The sequence below is a fragment of the Lithobates pipiens genome, unplaced genomic scaffold (assembly GCF_037356315.1).
Source record: "Lithobates pipiens isolate NorthernLeopardFrog02 unplaced genomic scaffold, aLitPip1_a1.2 Scaffold_19, whole genome shotgun sequence".
Lineage (NCBI taxonomy): Eukaryota > Metazoa > Chordata > Amphibia > Anura > Ranidae > Lithobates > Lithobates pipiens.
In genome coordinates this window covers 450,734,104-450,746,343 of record NW_027507764.1, presented here as the reverse complement: position 1 = coordinate 450,746,343, position 12,240 = coordinate 450,734,104, and the positions used below count along the sequence as shown (strand labels likewise).

Genomic DNA, 12,240 nt, shown 5'->3' with positions numbered 1-12,240 from the left:
AAAGGGTTGTGAAACACTGTTCTATATTCCTAAAATCAAATAATAAACATGTTCAGTGTACAGATTCTTGGTGACTGGACAAAGTTTCTTTTCAACAGTGGCCAAGATAGTCCAAGTGTTGTGTAATGTGGAAGGAACTGCATGACATTGTCCTATGATAACCAACTGAGGCGCTTTGGGAAAAGGTGCCTGATGAAGTGCGTGCCTGGATAGCACGCACATTCATGTGAAAGTGTCTGTGAACTTGGAATTAAAATATTATAATTCTAAAAAATATTTTTCAATCATACTTCTTAGTCTAGAGGACAAAAAATTTCATTTTATTTGAAATTACGTTGGGGCCTATAGGCGTGCTGGTGATTCAAAAATATTCAGAGAACACGCAATGGGGTGAAGACTGCATGAAAGATGTTTGTGTATGACTGCTTGGAACCACAGGCCCAAGCCTGCCCTTTGTTATTGTTGCTGATGAGGTCCCTACGGTGGAAATAGATATAAAAATATAACCATTTTGGCTGTGGCATGCCCATAGCATAGTCAAGTGTGCTTTTTTAGTTTGCTCTTCAAAGTGGCGTATTCCCACGTCCACAATGCAGTTGGATGTAGGGAATTCCATCAAGGTAGTATCAACTTGCTGTAATCCAATCGAGCATCTGTGGGATGTGTTGGGGAAAAAATTCAGATCCATGGAGGCCCTATCCTTTGCAATTTACAAAACTAAAAGGATCTGCTACTGTTGGCTTGGTGCCAGATAATGTATTATTATACTTTCGATACGTTTTTGTATCTCCGAGATGCTCAGCAGTTGTTGAGGACGGCTCTCGCTATTATTGACTGCTTTGGCTTCTTCTTGGGTATCTGGGTGAACTGGGACAAATGGCTCCTGTTCTCCTTGACTGATGTGCCTCCTCCGGCAAATTTACTGGTTCCCCTCAAATGAGTAACGATTTAAATACCTGGTGATCCATATTCAAAATGACCCGAAGCGTTGCCTAGAGGATAATTCCTGCTGTAGGCAGCTCTCTGCCCTTGGGCGCATTAGGGATCAGAACATAGAAGGAAAGCTGGGCAGGCTATACAGTTCAGTACTTGATTGGAATCGCCAGTAGAAGTTTGTCCTTATGGCTGTTGCTTCAGACGTCACTAACAGAGGCAATAGACTGTTCTGCAAGCAGAGCATTGGCCTGCTTCCCCTTTGTCTTTGTGGATGAGGAGGATCCGCATCTTGTAGTACAGAACCAGTCAATGACTGGGATCTGAGGGATCCCCAGGCTATCATGCATGGCAGGGACACATGACAGGGTCACAGAGTGGATTTGGAAGGTCTCAGTACCTTTCTTCACTGTAAAATGGAAGGGGTTGTATCCACCGGTACATTGCTCCAGTGACCCACAGTTTATCAAGGAGAGGTCTCAGAATGTCTCTTCGACATATCTTAGCAGTTGCCGGGAGGTGCCATCAATGATTTGCTGCACCCAGGTTTTCTGTAGCAGTTCTTCCTTTTCGGTGTAAAAATGAACGTGAACCAAGACATCTCTGGGCCTTTTAGGGTCAGCAGGTCTAGGTTCTAGTGTCCTATGGACTCTATTAGAGCTACACGATTCCAGTTAAAATGAGAGTCATGATTTTTTTGCTTAGAAGATAGATCACAATTCTCTCACGATTCTCATGTCTTAACCTCATCTTTCACATTAAACAAAAAAATTGGGCTAACTTTACTGTTTCGTGTGTGTGGGTTTTTTTATTTTATTTTTTCAGTGAAGTGTATTTTTCCCAAAAAATTGCATTTGAAAGACCATTGTGCAAATACAGTGTGACATAAAATATTGCAACAATCGCCATTTCATTCCCTAGGTCTCTGCTAAAAATATAATATATAATGTTGGGGGGTTCCAAGTAATTTTCCAAGTAAAACTTCCTGCATTTACACACAGAAGTGTTATCCCTTTGATCAAAGAGTTGCAATGTTGTTAAAAACTTGGCAGACTGCCAGAGTGAGCAGAGAACTCTCTATACTTGTTACATGAAAGAGATAAGGAAACTCTGCAATACATATTGTCAGGGGGGTTAAATCGAGATGGTGATCTTTTAACGATTAATTGTGCAGCTGTAGACTCTATTCATTTCAATGCCTTCAGGTAGGACGACATCTAATGGATGGCTGAAAATGCCAAGTACTGCAACACGGAGGTCAGCAACCGCGGTTGCCTCTGGCAGTCCCTGTATTCTTGTGTTGTTTTTTAGGCTGGGGTCTTCAGCATCTTCCAGATGGAGTTACATCTTAGCCAGCTGTGAAAGGGCTGAGGCAATTTGAGAGTCCATTGACTGGATTTTCTGTGTGGTATCTGACATGGTAGCTTTTATAGAGTCCATGCATTCCATCAGTATGGTAGTTGTTTGTTGCAAAGAAGCTATGTCATCCTGAAAATTCTTTTTCACGTGGTCAGACAGGGCATTGAAGTCTCCCTTGGTCTGTATATATTTTAGCAGCTCTCGCAAATCAACAGGGAGGGTGTCTGGCACTATTGTAGCAAGGCGGGTCTTGGCTGCACATGCCGCACAAGAGAGGGAGCTGCTGTGTTGGAAGTACTATCCTTCAGTGCATGGCTCAGGAGATGGATAGCCCAGGGACCACAATCTATGGGGAGAGCATGTCAGCGTCATATTGGAAGCGGCAGCCGCTGGTGAGTACGGGGCCTGGAAGAAAAAATGGTGTATCGCTGGTTCGGAGGTGTCCTATCGCCTGTCTTTGTAGTTGTTTGGGTATCTCCCCTGTAATAGGATTTGGAGATTAGCTGATGTAAAATACTTTACAAAGGCTCGGGTGCTTGGGAGACCCACAAGTGTGCTGTTCACTTGGCCATGCTCAGGACACGCCCTCCCTCCAAACTTCTCTTTTAAAGAGGAGGTAAACCCTGATGAGTTTACTTCCTCTTTCATTCCCTGCAAAGGTAAAGCATAATGGACTACTATGCATCATATAGTAGTCCATTATGTGTCACTTACCTGACACAGGAGCCAGCAATGTCACCGCTGTCCCCTGTAGTCCGGCGCACCCATCTTCTCGGTGGATCTCGCTGCTCCGCCGCTGTCATTCGGCGAAGCCGCGATGACGTCACTCCCGCGCATGCGCAAGGGAGCCGCCACGCATGGCATATCGCCGTTGACGGTTGCTGTGCTCAGTGCGCCTGCGCGCCATGCGCCATAGACAGCGGTCCCTGTCTTTTGGCTAATATCTCCTAAACCCTGTAGGTTTAGGAGATATTTATTGGACCTACAGGTAAGCCTTAATCTAGGCTTACCTGTAGGTCAAAGTGTGTTGTAAGTGTTTACAACCACTTTAAGTCTCCAACAATCTAGCAATAGGATTAATTACCGTATATGACCTAGAAACCTAAAAATTATATTCCACAATGAAACACCTCAGCATACATGGCTAAGATATAGATATGGGTAATACCATGCCTTGTAGATGCATGAATTTGAAAAAGTGAGGTAATCTTTTTATAGTCTTTTCCCAAAGTGTCCCAAAAGTATCAGATGTTTTACTTGATAGAATAATGAAATGCACCCGATTCATTTTTTCTTTTGACTCCAAGACAATTTATAAAAAGATTCTGGATTGTTAACTTTTGGTTAATGGTTTTCATTGTGTCCTTCTCAAGGAGAACAATAGGGGCCTCTGTCAACAAAGTGAGTATACAGAACTGTTGCTTCTTAAACCGACCATAGATGATTTGAATCTCCCTGCTGAACCCACCGAGATTCCATCCATGTTTAGGCAGGTTGATGATACCCAAGTCCACCATTTTGTTGCAGGAAAAAATATTGCATCATCTATGGCCTGGCTTAGTCAGCTGGATAAACATTAGACAGAAACTTGATGGTTTCTGAAGGTCTTGTAAACACAGAGTAGTTTTATTTACCCTTCTCTGCTTGCCCTTCAGGAGATTGGATGTTCAAATGTCTGATGCCATATTCATGTTATCAGTATTGTCTCATTTCAGGTATTATTTGACAAGTAAATCCAAATCATTGTTTTGGGTTGTTTGTGTTTCTGCAATATATTTTTTGTTTTAACAATTATTCCCTCAAGGTCCCTTTTAGCTCTGAGCATGGTGAACATTCATGTGACCATGTAAGATTGGGTTAATCTGAAAACGAAGCATTTCACATCCAGAAATCATATGCCATAATTGAACATCAGAGAAATGCTGATACACTGGAAGGTTGTGGTTGGCAGTAGCTGGATAGGATAGAGTGTGGTAGGGAGAATGAGGTTGCTGGTTATGTTCGGGGTAGGGTGGGTAGGCATGGAAAGTAGCAGAACGATAGCCATCCATTGCAACTGTTGAGGAAAATGGCACTTGCACTTTACCATTTGGTTTTCTTCTCCCAAATAAATTGTAGGATTTCTGAGCCCGTAGAGGATGGTTTATTTTACTGCTGTTGGCAGCTGCGTCCATGTCATGGTGCTGGTCTTCAGGGTGTCTCCTCTGCTTCCTGGTGTGATTTGGTTTTCTGCTGCAGTATCCAAGTGGAGAAAAAAAACTGATTAGTATCGACATAATGCACATTGATAGATGGAAAGATGAGCGAGAGATGGGGAAAGATAGACTGAGACAGAGAGAAATAGAAAAAGGAGAGCGATGGAAAGTGAGGAGAGAGAGATAGGCAAAGATTGATTGAGAGAGAGAGAGAAGGGAATGATAGAGCAGGAGACAGGGAGATACAAAGAGAGCGAGAATAAAAAAAAGACCTGCACACTCCACGTACAATGTGTCACCACCTTCTAAGACTCTACGTGATGTTGTGAATCTGCCACAGAAGGCACTGCCTCACTTTGATCTTGGATGACCTATTTCCTGAGGCCACATCTATGAATATTAAAAATATATATATTTTTTTGTTGTGCATTCCTAAGGAACTATGTGTGCATATTTGACCATTCTGGAAGGATGGTCAATTATTCCCATAGACACACTCCTAAACCTTGTGGACAGCCTTCCCAGAAGAGTTGAAGCTGTTATAGTTGCAGTGGGTGGGCCTACTCAGTATTGAACCCTATGGACTAAGACTGGGATGCCATTAAAGTTCATATTGATATTGTTGTGAAACCCTTGGCATATCTCTACAAAAGGAACAACTAAACCAGTGCAAACTTTGGAAGGTGGTGGTGAATCACGAATTGGTGGAACATGGATTTGAATCTTGAGCACTTGTGAAAAGAGCAGCACTTGGACTTTCTAATGCTTTATTTACATAATTTTTCCCTGTGGTTATAATTCATATGCATATATATTATGAATCACTAGTCTTCATGAGTTTATTTCATGCGTTTATTCTAATGCTTAATTAAGCCACTGATGGAGGCACATAGTGTTTATTGTCACAGATATTAATTTAGGGTTGGCGCGGTTATCCATCTTATCATTTATAGGAATGTAACGGCTGCAGGCACACAGCCACTTGAACTATTTTGACAGGCACATGGGTAAGCACATACGTGCATTCCAATACACTTACATGGGCTGCCTGCACGCAGTATCTGATATCTCAAACCCCATAAACAAACGGCCCATCCACAGTTTATGGGCCTCGGCTCCGATGTGACTGAGGCAGCCCAACTCTGGGTAAAACTAAAAGTTCTCCCTTGCATTGGGGCTGCGGCTGCACTGCAGGGGTTAGCTGCTCGTTTCTGTCTATGACAGTGGTCCACAACCTTTCTGGCATCGGGGACCATCGTTGTGGAAGAAAATGGTGCCAAAGCCCAAGAGGGATGCGTTTTTTTTGTTTGTTTTTTTGCTGCCAATTTGATTGGGAAATCGCTGGTGTTAGTACTTCAGTCATCACGACACCATGGTATCAGGCTGATTGACGCACATTATATTTATTATTACATTGTAATATAAAATTAAATAGTTCAACTTGCCATAATGCAGAATCTGCCACCAGATGCAGCGTGTCACTTGTCACGTCGCCTGCCTTCAGATGCAGCGTGTCACTTGCCCCCTCGCCTGCCACCAGATGCGGATTGTCACTGCATTGGCGGTAGCACAGGCATGAGCATTAGTCCACAGAACACAAGGGCAGGCCACGTCGCCTGCCACCAGATGCGGATTGTCACTTGCCCCCCCGCCTGCCAGCAGATGCCAATTGTCACTTGCCACTGTCGCCTGCCACCAGATGCAGGTTGTCACTTGCCCCCTCGCCTGCCACCAGATGCGGATTGTCACTGCATTGGTGGCAGCACAGGCATGCACATTAGTCCACAAAACACAGAGGCAGGCCTGGAGTGGTGGTTTCCGAGTGAGGGAGAACAGTAGTGATGCAGGGTAGACAGTGAGAGATGATCTCCTCTCTGCTCATCCACCTCACCTCACAACAGTGTAGCGGGTCTGCTGTGGGGGCAGAACAGTGGTAATGCAGGCGGTGAGAGATGTCATCTCTGCTCTCCTGCCACCTCACAGTGCAGTCTGGCCTGGCACCGGGTTGGGGGGTTGGGGACCCCCGATCTACAGTAAAGGAAAAGCATTTTTATTCGCCTGATCCTTTTCCCAGACAGACAGTGCCCTATGCTTTGGCAGTAGAGTTTCCCTCAGCATGTGGGTTTTGCAATTTTTTGTTGCTCGTTATTTGCGCAGTGGTTTTTCAAATGCAATTTTTTGGGAAAAAGTCTATTGTTTTTTTTTTTTAATAAAGCAAAAAAACACAATGCATTCCCCCCCCCCCCTTTTTTTTTTGTAAAAATAAAAGATAATTTTAACGCAGAGTAAATGAATGAACACGTCACACTTTAAAATTGCGCACGCCCATGCAACGTTGATAAATTACATAAACGTTACTATTCGTAGGCAACGCTTTAAAAGCATTTACAAGTTACCACGTTAGATTTAGAGAGGAGGTCTATAATTACTGCCCATGATCTGGCGTTCGTGGTGATACCTCACATGTGCGGGATGATCACTGTTTGCCTGTGCGCAGGACCAGCATGTGCGTTCGCCATTGCGTGTGAGCAAGGGGAGACATGGGCACTTTGCTACTACTTTTTTTTTTCCCATCAGTTTTTTTGCTGTCACAGGGAATGTAAACATTCTTGGGGCAGCAATAGGCATGTGACAGGTACTCTTTTTTATGGAGAGATCTGCTGTCTGTGAGACCCCCAATCCCTCCTGCCGTTAAAAGCATTTGATCACACTAAACCAGAAGTAATATCAGGTCATTGCTTCCGGGTTACTATAGCCAAGAGCCCATCAAAGCCAATCCAGGCTTTGTTCAGCTCTCCGATCAGCCAGCGGGAAGTGCCGGCTGGTCACTCGGGTTTCCTGGTGGGGTGGGAGAGCCCCAGAAAACAACGTTTGGGGAGTGGGAAGGGATGTTCCCTCCCACTGTTTGTAAAAGCAGTACAGTAACTAATTAGCCACTAACTGTACTGGGGGGATCTTTCTCGTCAGAACACCGGCTCTAGAAAGAAAACTGTACCAAAACGATGCCTGCAGCTGCAAGCATCATCCTGGCATAACTACTTGAAGTACAGCGTCATATGGGTACGATGCTGGTCCAGGAGTGACTAGTCAAAGAGGAGCAGTTAGCCCTTGCAATGCAGGCCTAGCCCAACCGCAAGGGAGAGTCTATTTTTTTCCAGGGTTCAGCTTTAAAATTTGATACCACATTATCTGCACATTGTCCAACTGGAAATTTGACATTGCACATCTGTAAATAAGAGTGTAAATCTGACACCATCCTATCCCGACAGTAAACAATCTTTTTTTTATTCTTAGTTTTAGAAGTCACATAGATGATGATTAAAGTGGTTGTAAACCCTTTACAACCACTTTAACCTACAGGGTTGCCTAGATTAAGGCTTACCTGTAGATGCTTGAAATATCTCCCAGACCTGCACGGTCTAGGAGATATTTTCAAATTGCCATACTGCGATTTCTTCTGCGAATGCGCCAGAGTTAGAAAGGGCAGGCTGTGCTGTTTCTAGCTCGGTTCATGCCATTAAAGGCGGCTATCGTGCGCATGCGTGGGAGTGACGTCACGCAATTCCAGCCAGTCACAGAACCGGAGTTCGTGGCCCCCGGAAGGAAGAGGGGTGAAGAATGGACGCTCGCTACTAGCGAAGAAGACTGGGACATTGTGGGCTTACCTGCAGGTAAGTGTCACATAATGGGCTACTATGAGATGCATAGTAGCCCATTATGCTTTACCTTTGCAGGGAAACAAAGAGGAAGTAAAACCCATCAGGGTTTACTTCCTCTTTAAGGCCTCATGTGCACTGCTGCTGGTAAACGGACGTTTAGGAGAAGTTGGGAATTTTTTTTTCAACTGCTCCTGAACTCTCATCTGTTATCCTTTATCAGTACATGTACACAGGTTCATTTATAGTCGTTTCTAGGCAGTTGTGTTTAGAGGTGTTTTTTTTTGGAACTCAAAAAAAAAAATGCGTTCAGAAGCTTTGTTTGGAGGCATTTCAAACGCTAAATGCGCCTAAAGGCGTTTAGGCAAGTTTTTGTCTAGTAGCGTTTTTAAAGGGGAAACATTTTATTTATTACTTTTGAGCCTGGAAAATGCTAAAAACACACCAAAAACTCAATTATCACTTTATGAAAGCTTGATATACCATGTGATATTCTCCTCATCAGCCAATTATGCTGAGCAATACACGACTTGCATTACTTGATGGATGGATTTATTTATATATATATATATATATAGGAGAAAAAAGGATTATAGAGAGAGAGAAATATATGGAGATAGCTGTAGGGGGATTGATAAATATATACACATACCTGAGAGTCACCAACAGATGTGGCACACTTTTCCTCATGTTGGTGTCCATGCGAACTAGATGGGGGTCTAAACTTTTCCAAGAGAATGTCAAAGGTGGCAATTGACATGTGTGCAAAATTAAAATAATTTGCAGGGTAATTACTGAGCTGAACATACATATTAGAAAAGTATCCTGTGGACATGCGTGGAGCCATCAATGGATGTGTCCAGTAGCAATGAACTCTGGTCCTCTCACACAATTTTCTACATCTTTGGAGCCTCAGCAAAAGCAGCATCAGGAGCATTTCCTCAAACATGCTCATCATGGGATCCAGATTAACAAACCAACCAAAAAATAACAGCTATCTACAAGCACGCTGCTTTCTCAGCTGCTACTCACACTGTTCTCTCACAGAATTACTGAAATTATTAATAAACACTTGTTTTTAGTGTTTTCTATTCATTTAGGAGGGTCTCCTGAGGTTATCTTTAGTAAATGCTCCTGAACACAAACGTTGCTAAATGCGGCTTGTAAACGCTGCTAAACAAGCGTTTTTAAACGTGGTTTGAGAAACATCCCGTGTACATGAAGCTTTACCTGCATGTGTCCTAAAACCTCTCTGCTCATCCAATCTTGGCCCTTTTGCATTCTGTTCCCCCAGTCAGTTTAGTACCTGGGCAAGGAGGTGCAGTACAGAAGTAGAGAAATAAAATACATGAATTGCCGAAATGAGGAAAATCAGGTCTCGGGCAGTGGCCCTTTCTTCCTTGCCAATATCCCGGCCCCGCTTACAAAAATATCCTTTGCACTATCCTAGGTTTGGACTTAATTGGAATTTTCCAGCAGTGTCTTACATAACTGCAGTTTTGTTACATGTGTAATTTTCAGACAAGAACCCAATTTAGATCCCTGGCACGGCTATTCAGGCAGGGCTGTACTGAGAAATACAGAACGTTTGGCAAGCAGAATAGATTTGGCTCAGCCTTTTTTTTTTTTTTTTTTTTTTCTTTTGATGTTGTTGACTGCACTACTCACAGATTCCTAGAAAGACGGATCTGCGTAAAGCTATGTAATTGGAAAAAAAAATCCTAAGACCTGAAATGGGAAAATTGTTTAATGGTTCATTTAACATTCAGAGCTGAAGTCAAATTCTGCTCTTTTGTGGGTTTCATTTATTGTGAGACCTCCAATATTAAGGACAGGGTGTGACATGTTGGCCAATTGTTCCTTGCATCATCATCTGCTGGCCGGTTATACAGAGGTCTAGTTTCCCTTCTTACTGTTGTGCAACTTTAGAGAAACTGCTGCCTATTTTGCTTAAAGCAAATCTGAAATGGAAGCAGCAAGAAGGCTGCTTGTGTTGTAAAATGCTAGTTGCCTGGCTGTAATGCTGTTTCTCTATAAAAATTTGAGTTAGTCCTGGAGAAAGTATGCTTGGTCAAGGTCACTAAAACAGAGTATTGAAACCAGAAGGTAAGTATAACAGCCAGATAAGTCAGATTTTCAGAAGGAGGCTAGCTATGTCAGCTCCAGTTTATTCGATATATCCGATTATTTATATACAGTGTATGTGTGTGTGTTTTTTTTATATATATATATATATATATATATATATAATATTAGTGTGTGTGTGTGTGTATATATACATACATACATATTTATTTTATATATATTTTTATTTTTTTTAATACACATTTATGGCACATCTTGCAGTTTTATGATTTTTTGAGTTTGGATGGAATTATGGTATCACTTGTTGGCTGTCGCATGACTTTTACACCTTAAAGCGGTTCTTCACCCTAAAGGGGAAGTTCCGCTAATCTGATCCCTCCCCCCCTCCGGTGCCACAATCGGCACCTTTCAGGGGGGAGGGGGGTGAAGATACCTGGATAATCCAGGTATCTGCACCCACTTCCGGTCAGACCCCCGCAGATGCCCCGCCCCCCGTTGTGTTCTGGGAAACACACAGTTCCCAGGACACAGCAGGGGATCTGAAGAGAAGCGCAGCGCGACTCGTGCATGCGCAGTAGGGAACCGGGCAGTGAAGCCGCCAGGCTTCACTTCCCGATTCCCTGACAGAGGATGGTGGCGGGGGCAGCAACGAGACGAGCGATCGCTCGTCATCTGCCACCATCGCTGGACCCTGGGACAGGTAAGTGTGATTTTATTAAGTCAGCAGCTGCAATATTAGTAGCTGATGGCTTTTAATATTTTTTTTAGGTGCAGAACCACTTTAAGGCCCCATTCACATCTTAGCATTTTGTAGCTTGAAGCCTGAAGCTACAAAACGCTGGAGGGGAAAAAATCTATTATTCTCAATGGAGATGGTTCACATCTCCACTCCAAGTCACCTGAAGCCGAACGCCTGAAGTTCAAACAAGTTCTGTACCCCTTTTTGTCACTCGGATCGGGCAGATTTGGGCGTCTTTCTTCTTTTTACATTGGTGACCTTTTGCCCTGCACAAAATTGCGGTAAAAAAACCACTGCAAAATGGTGATAAACGCCCCCGATTTTCTGCCTGAAAATGCTATGCTCGGGTGTGAATGGGGCCTAACATGAATATTGAACATCAGCCTGTCATATGAAACAAAATGCCAGCATTTATTTTTGTCTACACATGGTAAGTAAATGAAATAGTAAAGAGAATAATAAATTGCTCACTAGGGACCCATTTTTTTTTTTTTTACATAGTTGCATAAGGTTGATTTACTGAAACTGGAGAGTGTAAAATGTGCTACAGCTGTGCATGGTAGTTTCTAACTTAAGCTTGTTCAATTGAGCTTTGACAAAAAAAAATACTGGAAACTGATTGGTTTCTGTGAAGAGTGGAACTAGATTTTGCAGTCTCCAGTTTTAGTAAATCAACCCCTAGTTGATGAGGTTGAATAAAGAAACCAGTCCAAGTTCAACCTGAGAGTGAGTGTGTATGTATGTGTGTACAGTATCTCACAAAAGTGAGTACACCCTCACATTTTTGTAAATATTTATATTATTATTGTTGTATAATAAGATATTCTATCTTTTCATGTGACAGCACTGAAGAAATTACACTCTGCTACAATGTAAAGTAGTGAGTATACAGCTTGTATAACAGTGTAAATTTCCTGTCCCCTCAAAATAACTCAACACACAGCCTTTAATGTCTAAACTACTGGCAACAAAAGTTGGTACACCCCTAAGTGAAAATGTCCAAATTGGGCCCAAAGTGTCAATATTTTGTGTGGCCACAATTATTTTCCAGGACTGCTTTAACCCTCTTGGGCATGGAGTTCACCAGAGCTTCACAGGTTGCCACTGGAGTCCTCTTCCACTACTTCATGATGACATTACGGAGCTGGTGGATGTTAGAGACCTTGCGCTCCTCCACCTTCCGTTTTGAGGGTGTTCAATAGGGTTTAGATCTGGAGACATGCTTGGCTTGTCCATCACCTTTACCCTCTGCTTCTTTAGCAAGGCAATGGTC

The 12,240-nt window shown here is 42.9% G+C and overlaps 1 protein-coding gene across 2 annotated transcripts in view; it reads left to right on the top strand.

Moving 5' to 3' along the window:
• The window catches only part of SDR16C5 (short chain dehydrogenase/reductase family 16C member 5), a 76,068-nt gene that overhangs the window by 19,049 nt on the left and 44,779 nt on the right, over positions 1 to 12,240 (top strand). The window lies entirely within an intron of this gene.